The sequence below is a fragment of the Lathyrus oleraceus genome, chromosome 3, assembly GCF_024323335.1.
Source record: "Lathyrus oleraceus cultivar Zhongwan6 chromosome 3, CAAS_Psat_ZW6_1.0, whole genome shotgun sequence".
NCBI lineage: Eukaryota > Viridiplantae > Streptophyta > Magnoliopsida > Fabales > Fabaceae > Lathyrus > Lathyrus oleraceus.
The window spans coordinates 247,288,805-247,299,719 of record NC_066581.1 but is presented as its reverse complement, the minus strand read 5'-3'; positions in this window follow the sequence as shown (position 1 = coordinate 247,299,719).

The window sequence follows — 10,915 nt, the reverse complement described above, 5'->3', positions numbered from 1 at the left end:
TGTCATCCTTGTCCATTTCAATATTGAGCCCGTAGACATTTATCCTGTTAGCAGGATGGGCAAATTCCATCTAGGTCACTCATGTCCCTCAGCATGCTTCGTGGAGTACCCATTAACTGTCTTTATGCTCATCCAGTTACGGACAATGTTTGATCAACAATAAGGCACTCGACTCTACATCTAGGGTCCATAGTGGTTTCAGGTCGAAGGGTGGTATACACCATTATCACCATGAGAATAACTTATGACATGTTGCATAAGATTCTATATAATATTATCATAGCGGGTCAATCCAGTATAAATATTACTCTTAATATTCATACCTATGTTTAAGACTTAATAACTCCTTATCCATGATCCATGAGATGTGATCATCAGTCTATATACATAATAGTCTTAATGCTTTAATGTTATCCCACTTCACAACAAAGCTCGACTACAAATACTTTAAGAATAATGTCCTTATGTTTAATGGGATCTCATGATCAAGTCACACTTGATACATTAAACAGACTAGTTATTTTAGGGACTTTATTAAACAAACATAATAAAGAAACAAGTCTTTCATTATTAATAAATAATTCGATACAAGTACCAAAAGTATTGGCCTCAAGGGCTTACACCAACACTTTCCTGCCTGTATCATCATGCTGGCTCAAAATGCAGCCCATAGATTCATCGAGTACCGTGAGGTACATAATAAGAGGTCTACCAGGAACCGGTGATATGAGGATTGGTGGTTCTTTCAAGTACTTTTTGATTTTGTCAAATGCCACTTGACAATCTTCGTTCCATGCAATCGATTGATTCTTCCTTGATAGTTTGAATATCGGTTCACATGTAGTTGTCAAATGCGATATGAATATGGAAATATAATTGAGTTGACCAAGGAAACCTCATACTTCTTTTTCTGTTCTGGGAGGTAGCATATCTTGGATGGCTCGAACTTTGTCAGGATTAACCTTAATACCTTTCTGACTGACTATTAAACCCAATAGCTTACCAGATCGGACCCCAAAAGTGCACTTCACTGGATTCAAACGCAACTTAAACTTCCGGAGCCTGGAAAATAACTTCCTCATGTTTTCTAAGTGATCATCTTTAGTTTTGGATTTGACAATCATGTCGTCCACATAAACCTCAATCTCTTCATGAATCATGTCGTAAAAGAGGGTTACCATGGCACGTTGATATGTTACCCATGCATTCTTCAAGTCGAACGATATTACTTTGTAGCAGTAAGTTCCCCAAGGTGTGATGAAAGTTGTCTTCTCCATATCATCTGGAAACATCTTTATCTGATTATACCATGAGAAACCATCCATGAAGGAAAAGACGAAAAATTGAGTTGTATTATTAACCAAAACATCAATATGAGGCAAATGGAAATCACCCTTTGGGATCGCCTTATTGAGGTCTCAATAAACTACACACATTCTGACTTTTCCGTCCTTCTTCGGAACTAGAACGATATTAGCAACCCACTGTGGATACTCAGAAATAGCTAAAAATCCAGCATCAAACTGCTTCTTAACCTCTTCTCTGATCTTGAGTGACATGTCGAGTCTGGTTCTTCTGAGCTTTTTCTTGACTGGAGGACATTCAAGCTTAAATGGCAAGTGATGTTTAATAACGTTGGTTTCTAAACTTGGAATATCTTGATATGATCAAGCAAAGACGTCAACATATTCATGTAATAACTTGACCAACTCTGAGTGTACATGCTCGGCAAGAGATGCCATCTTTACTTCTTTTTTATCAGTTTCATAACACAAGTTAATAACATCCACTGGTTCTTTGTATGGCTGAATCTCTTTTCCTTCGTGCTCAAGGAGCCACGCTAGTTCAGTTGATAATTCACAATATTCCTCACTGTCATCTTCAGCTTGGTTAATTGGAATCCAGACTTACAGCCGATTCTTGCCATGTTGTTATCAATGGTTTTATTTTCTATGCATGTTATGAGCTTATTTTTAGTATGCTTTTTAATGAAATGGAAAAAGAAAAAGAAACTTTTGCCATTTCATTTTTGTGAAAAAGTAAAAATAACTGAAAGAAAAGGAACACAACTTTTGCATGCAAAAAGTACTTTCTTTATTTAATCACATAATAATTTTAAACATAGGGGGACTTACAAGCTATCCTCTTGTCTCGGGCAAAGACAAGGGATTAAGAAAAACAAATGCATTACGTTTTCTCCGAATACACTATAGGAATCATGAAATTTGTCCAGTTGGTGAGCTTGAATCCTAGAGGATATTTGCGTATAAGACTGGGAGTCTCTGGTTTGCTACCACTAGATTCTCAAATGGCTACCATAGTATGATCGCCTTGGAAGCCTGTGTTACTGAATCTGACAGGGTTGAATTGTTTCTTCCTCGGGCTTGCTTTGCGAGATGATAGACGATAGCCAATACCGAATCTATCATGCTTCTCTACCACATTGACAACCTTACCCCCAACAGCTAACGAACCTTTCTCTAGAGTTTGTTTGATGCTTCTGACTGAAGATAGGATGGTAGCAGATGATTGATCGTGATTAGAAATAGCTGAACTGACCTCTTCAAACTCTAAACAGTGGAGTGGAATTTCAACAACACATTCATCTATCTCGACATATCTGAACGACGAAAGTTCACTAACTAACAAGTCTTCTTTGCCACATAATATAACCAACTTGTCATCGATCAAGAATTTCAACCTTTAGTACAGTGCAGAAGTGTCTGCCCCAACAACGTAAATCCATGGTCTACCCAATAAACAACTGTAGATCGAGTTGATGTCCCTGACTTTAAAGGTGATAATGAATTAGTGAGGTCCCACACAAAAGGGTAAATCTACTTCCCCAATGACCTATCTTCTAGAGCCATCAAAAGCTCGAACAATCAGTGCACTAGTCCTCATCTCAGGCCCCTTAAACTGCAATTGACTTAATGTAGCTTTTCACATTACATTAAGTGAGGAACCATTATCAACAAGGACTCACGATAGAAGGGAGTTTGTACACATAAGTGAAATATGTAATGCTTTATTGCGAGCGTTCCCCTCATGAGGTAATTCTTCTTCATTAAATCCTATGTATCTGCTGGCGGAGATATTTGCAACCACGTCATCAAACTGATCGACAGTGATATCTTGTATCACATGAGCAGTATTCAGAACTTTTAACAATACTTTACAGTGAGCCTCTGAACTCAGAAGTAAAGACAAAATGGAGATTTTGGAAGGAGTTTGACCCAACTAATCAACAATCTTAAAGTCACTATTCTTGATCAATTTGAGGAATTATTGGCCCTCCTCAAAAGTGATACTCTTCTTGTGACCTTCAACCTGTTCATCTTCAACCATCATCCCCTTACCCTTGGAAGTTTCAGATTTTATAACTTTATCGGAAACAACCTTTGTTAATGTTGGAATAGTTGTCGTGATCGGCGTGGTGGGGTACAGATGCCCATGCCTGTGGAGGAGGAGGAGGAAGGACCTTCTCCTTAGGAGGGACAACTGTGGGTGATGGAGACACCCTATGAGTGTATTTTTGAGCAAATACACGGCCACTACAAGTCATGCCTCCCACTCCAATTATATTAACAATTTCAATTTTAGGGATTTGAATCTCTTTTCCGCCCACATAAGCAGTCGTTTCATACTTCCAAGGCACCGCCTTGATGTTCTGATATGGGAATGGACCAGGAACACGGGTATGGATCGGTTGAATCCTCTTGGGAGGAGTTTCAATTTTATTTTTCCTATACACAATAGTTATAGGCTCAATCACTACAATCTCTTTAATTGCCTTAGATCTGGAAAACTGTATCAGCCCTTGATTCATCAACTCTTGCACACAACCCTTCAGGTCGTCACAACTATCCAGATCAAATTTACACACAACACAATCTTCATGAATACCAACCAGAAACCCAAATTGTTCAAATTTTTCCAACACTACCGACATCCAAGTCTTCACATCATCAGCCCTCTTAGTAGATTCTACGATTTCCTCTTTGATTACAGCACTAATTATTGGGCCACCGTGATTAGGCAGAGGGTTTGTTTTCAAATTAGGATTTTCTTCTGAGAAAGACAAAACCTTCTGGTTAATCAACTCTTGGATCTTATTCTTGAGCGGCCAAAAATCTTCAGTGGAATGTCCTATATACCCGACATGGAAGGCGCACGAGGCATTAGGATTATGCTCTGGATGATAAGGAGGAATGGCTGGTGGGATTTCCCTTGGCACAATAGCCCCTACATGGATCAAATATGGCACTAATTCAGCATATGGTATCGGGATCTGATCAATATGAGGATGTTTTCCGTAGTTATTCCTGTTATTCGGGCCTTGACCTTGGCCCCTATTATCACAAGTGTTTTGTTGATTTTGAGCATTTTGAGTCGGTGTTGGTTGTTGATTGCGATTCTATGGTTGATACTGACATTAAGGTTGTTGATACTGAGCGGCGGCAACATATGGATACGGATAATATGGCATGGGAGCCATAGGAAACTGATATTAGGGGTGGGCACTTGCCATTACAACACTTGTCTCCCCATCTTTCTTTTTTGTAAAGCCCTCATGCAGCTTCTTATTCGTGGTCTACTGTCTTTCACGATGTAACCCCATTTTCGACACGTTCACTGATGGTCACCATGTCTGCGAAGTTGGTGGAAGAACTGCCAATCATTTTTTCAAAGTACAGCCCCTGAAGAGTACCCATGAAGATGTCAACGAGCTCATTGTCAGACAAAGCTAGCCTGACCCTAGAAGTTATTTCACGCCAACATTGAGCATACTCTTTAAAAGTCTTGATGGATTTCTGTGACTAATTCCGCAGCTACAATCTAGTCAGTGCCATATCGAGGTTGTACTTATACTGCTTTTGGACCTTAAGGTTGTTAGCTCGAGCCTTAGAGCATATAAAGATGAATTGGACAGATCCTGGCTCCAAAGGGATGTTGAAAGGATATCTGGCTAAATTCAACCAAGACCTATAAAGGAGTGAAAGAATAATATGAAGCATGTGTCCAAGCTTTGGAAGCTGAAGTCCAAAGTCTAGTTAATGATCTTCGTCAAGCCATATGCCAAGCTATGGATTTACTACTATGAAGAAGAGTTATCGAAGGACTAATTTCCATGTTCTAAATGGAGGAGAGCCTAAGAAGAGGTAGTGGATCTTAAAGGACAGATGAATCTCCCAGAAGAAGTTTATGAAGAAATGAGAGAATGGGGCACTTACATATAGGGGCATAATCAAGCAATGGTTGACATAATTGAGGAAGACAGGGCTATTATGCTAAAGCTTCAAGAGAATGTTGAATATTATAGGGAGAAATACCTAAAGCTAGTCATACTATCTAATGACCTAATTGAGGAGATACTCTAAAATCTTAAGGAAGTTGGAGACATGATGAACATATTCAAGCCCCATAAGGAGATTTGTGACTTCCTCAAATTATGTTGATACATGGTGAACGAGTTTAGAGCTAGGATTAAGGAACGTTATTAGAAGTTTTTTATTGCAATGGGTTTTTAATTTTGTTTGTTTCCCTTTTCTACAAATTATGAACAATCTTTGGATTTTCTTTGTCACTGTCTTCAAATTATGGAATAAATAAAGTATTTTGAATTTCTAATATCCTTAGCTTGCTTGCAATCAATGAATGGTTAAGGTTCCTCTAAAAATATTTTTACATATATATATATATATATATATATATATATATATATATATATATATATATATATATATATATATATATATATATATATATATATATATATATATATATATATATATATATATATATATATATATATATATATATATATATATATATATATATATATATATATATATACACACATGCATAAAAAGAAATAAAAATAATCTTCTCCCATATTTTCTCAAAACCATCGCTCAAGACAACCAGACTCTCCGATCGCCTTACCAAACTCGAGCTCGTCAAAAGAAAACCATGGAAAAAATCGAGCAGAATCAGGCCACGCTCAGAGAGGACATCGATTATGTAAAAGGGAACGTTGAGGGGATGAAAGATAAGATCAACTAGCTCATGCGCACCATTACTAACATGATGGCAAGAGAAGTCGAGGATGACAAAAGAAAGGTTGTTTCCACCTTATTCCTCCACCTATGAATGGTAATCCTCTATACGGATTCATTTCCGATATCTAAGGAACTAAGGTGGAGGTCACTCAACCAAAAACAAGCATCCTCTTCCTGAAGGGTCTATTCCAGTCCTAGTCTAGAATTGGGCATCTCGTCCTATACAAATACCAGTTCCACAAGACAACTATGTGGATTTAAGCCTTCAATATGAGGATGAAGATCCAAGGCACGAAATTCCTGAGAATAAACCAGCTGCTCACCCTGTCGCCGCCATTAGGGAGCCAAAGGTCGATGACAAATATAAGGTCCTGAAGGAAAGGTTGGCGTCTATTGAAGGCTTCAACATCTTTGGAATCAATGTGTGGAGATGTGCTTGGTACCCAATATGATTATACCTCCAAATTTTAAAGCACCTGAGTTTGAGAAGTACAAGGGTGTGAGCTGCCCTATAACTCACCATTAAATGTTAGTTAGGAAAATGGTTGCCTATGCGGCATATGAGAAACTAATGATGCATAGTTTCCAAGACAGTCTAAGTAGGGTATCCTTATATTGGTATATGCAATTGGAGAGAACCCATATCAAGACCTGGGAAGACCTGGCTAATCCTTTCCTGAGGCAATACAAGTATAATTTGGGCATGGCTCCCAATCGTATGCAATTACAGAATTTGTCGCATAAGGGCAACGAGTCATTCAAGAAGTACGCTCATAGATGGAGGGAACTGGCCTCCCGTGTACAACCCCTGTTGTTGGAGAGTGAACTAATTGATATGTTCATGGTCACCTTACAAGGCCCATATTACAAGAAAATGATAGGATAGGTATCGATAAGTTTTGCTGACTTGGTAATAATTGGGGAAAGAATTGAGAATGGGTTGAAGAGTGGTGAGATCGGGAAATCATCTTCTTATCAACATAATAATAAGAGGTACTCCAACAATAATAACTCGAAGAAAGGTGAGAATAATGTTGTTATTGTTGGTGGGTATTCCCATATGCCTTATAATCCTTATGTGGCTATAGTAAATCCTAATCAGTATCCACAACATGCATACTTTAGGCCTCAATCCCAAAAGCCTAGGGCAACACCTCCGCATAATCAACAATAGAATGGGTATCCCTGAAGGGATCAACAGAGGCCTACGAAGGACTTTGACCCCATACAATGACGTATACTCAAATCCTACCTTACTTATTGTAAAGAGGGTTGGTGGAGACTAGACCTCTTGCGCCTCCAAAACACCTCCTCCATGTGGCTATGATGCTAACGCCAAATGTGAATTTCATGCTGGTTTTCCAAGGCATACTACTGAGAACTGCTTGGCTCTCAAATTTAAGATACAAGACTTTCTCAATTGAAAGATTATTTCTTTCACTACCGAAAATCCAAACATCAAGAATAATCTGATGTCGGGGCACAATGGCCCAATTATCAATGCCATTGAAAAATCAGAAGATAATGTCTTAATCTAGAGGGTAGACCAAATGAAAACCCCTATGTCCAGGATATGTGAAAAATTGATTGGCTATGAGTTGTTCGTAAAATTGCACGCTAATTGTGAAGTTTGTCGGCTCAATCCAGACAAATGTGAAAAACTGAAGAGGTGTCTTCAACAGATGATGAACCAAGGTTTGGTTCAAATCGGATACACGAAGAAGATGGAGGATGTTTCAACTATAGAATTTCATGGGCACATACCCTTTGAGATCCCTTATCAAAGAGGAGAGGCGCAAACATCATTCTAGATTCCTACACCCATATCTCCTCAGGTGCCGATTCAAATACCGACTTCATTACCTTTTCAAATTCCAATATTGATGAAGTCAAAAGACCTTATTGTCTTTTATGTTCCTACACCATTACCTTTTGCAAAAAATAAGTCAATACCGTGGAATTACAATACCACGGTGTATGTGGGAGAGAAGCCTTCAGTACTAGAACCAACAATTACTAATATTACCGGTATTGGAGGTATAACTCATAGTGGAAAAATGTTCTCCCCCGAACAACCACCAAATAAGAATACTCCTGAAATTTCAAAAGGAAAAGAAACTATAGGCTCGGGGAAGGACCTCCCAAAAAGGGTGTGCCCCAAGAAGAAGCTAAGGTGTTCTTGAAACTTATTAGAAAGAGCGACTATAAAGTGGTGGATCAGTGAAACCAGATGCCTTCTAAAGTCTATATAGTATATCTTTTTCTAAGTTTCTAGGCTCATAGGGGAGATCTATTAAAGATATTTAAAGATACACATGTCACTCGCGATATAACCGTAAACCAGTTTGACGAAGTAGTAGCTAACATCACTGCTAGCAGTTGCTTGGGGTCCAGTAATGAGGAATTACTTCCAGAAGGACAGGCCCATAACAAGGCCTTACATATATCAGTCAAATCCCAGGATAGCCTTCTCTCAAGGGTATTAATGGATACGGGTTCATCTCAGAATGTCTTGCCTAAAAACACTCTCGAGAAGCTGAATACTATGAGAACTTCCATGAAAGCTAGCGTGTTGGTAGTCAGAGCTTTTGATGGCTTGAACAAAATGGTAATTGGAGAAGTAGACCTACCAATATTGGTGGGGCCATATACATTTTTGATTGCCTTCCAGGTGATGGACATTAACCAATCTTATAGTTGCCTTATAGGACGACATTGGATCCATGCTGCAGGAGTCGTCACCTCCACCCTTCACAAAAGATTGAAATTCATAGTACATGAAAAATTGATAATTATTGAGGGCGAGGAGTACATGTTTATCAACCACCTCCCTTCATTTATATATATTAAAGCAAACATGGAAACACTGGAAATACCTTTCCAAGCTTTGGAAATTGCAGCGGTTAGTCGAAGAAAAGATGTTCCCAAGAAAGAAAAGTCAGTCTCGCCATGGGAAAAGTGTCATACCATAAAATATACCCTCCATATTTCCTTTTACATGATTCATTTGCATACATCGAATCATGTTATGCATGATCATTGCATTTGGTCATGGAATCACAAGCATGGCGACATTGTAGTCTGTATCTTAACATTAGGGTTTCATCTTGTTTTGCTTGTCAACTAACCTTAATTTCAGAAGAGATGGTACTTGTTTACTCTTATTGTTCATATATGTGATCATGCTCCAAATCAAGGAAAGACAAAGGCCTTTTGATCAAGGGAAATGCAAGTTTTCTCAAAGAAAATCAGAAAATGCACGACGAAATTGGATTTGGCCTAAGCTTGAACATGGTAACATAAACTTTGTTTTGCACTGTGACCTATAACATGGAATCATGCCCAAATCTACTTGGAACCACTTCTCATGCGTGCAAACTTATTTCCCATGACCAAATGCATCTGATGACAACATGAAGTGACTTGCAAAGCTCCAAAATCACGAGTTTGGCACAAAATTTTCACACAGTTTGGATCTGGAAATTCTCAAGTCAATTCACACGAATGAATATCCATTCTACATGTATTTGAATCCCATTTCATTCCCTATTAATAAGAGAGTTATTTACCTTCATTTCCAAGCTTGGAAATCCAAAGAAACTCTAAAACCATTGAAGCATGATACCTCAAAAAACCAGTCACTCTCTTTTTTGATTCAAGCCTTTTTGCTTCAATTTCTTTGCCCATAGTCCTTCATCGGCATCATCTGAAGTTGTCTGAAGCATTGTCATGGTTTAAATCCTCCTACAACCTTGCTTCCAGATCCACCATTGTTGACTTCTGAAGCTCCAAACGAAAAGGAAGATACGATTACCATTTCAAGCAAACAAGTTACCATAATCTTCGTCTTGTTCCACTAATCAAAAGCCCTCACTTACTTGCAATTTATTTTCAGTATCCATCATTTAATTTTACTTTGAAAAACTAGGGTTCTTCGATTTCTTGAGTAAATTCTCACTGCTCAGGTCCAGTCAATGGCTTTGATGCAGAGAGACATGAATGATGAGATGTTTAGCAACTGAATCCATGTTTGATTCATGTTAAGAACACGAGTTCATGACTTTGCATAAATCTAAACCGAGGTTGAAGATGACCATGCTTCCCTCGTGTTTCAAAAATTTCACTCCAAAATTCAAATATCTGACCAATCATGTATTGGTGCGTGTTTTTTTTTAATTGTTTTGTTCGTCTTGATCCGGTGCAGTGATTCACATGGTGAGCACGTGTTGGCTTGAAATTTGGGCCATGTGATTAGCTGACTAGACTTTAGTTGTCAGATCTAGTGGCTCTTACTTCTTGACTTTTTTTTTTTTTTTAGTTTGTTTTTATTTCCTTTTCTTCCAAAAATTATTTTAAATAGCTCCTTATTTCTTTTTAATTCTAGTTTTTTTTTTATAAAAAATCCCTAAAAATATTTTCTATTTTATTTTATTTTCAAACTATTTTTAAAATCTTTTTTTTTCATTTAATTCATATTTCTCTTATTTTTCATTTAATTTTCTTGTAGCTTTTTTATTTTATTCATTTTTAAAAAAAAATCATCCCATCTTTTAAGGTTAAGTCAGCCTTAATTTTGTTGACCTTCTCCATTTTTCTTGGACTTTTATTTGATGTTTAAATGCCACTTTGACATTTTCTCTTTTGTTTTCTTTTATTAATCATTATTAATTCAATTTATTTTCTTTTTAATATCCGCTTGATGTTTTGAATTAAGTTGATCAATTGGTTGATGAGTTCTTCCACATCTCAAATCATTGATAGATGGACTTGAGGCTGATTCAACCTTCTCTGATCTAAAACTATTGATAGATAATCATGGATCATCTTCAATACTTTTCATCAATGATAGGTTA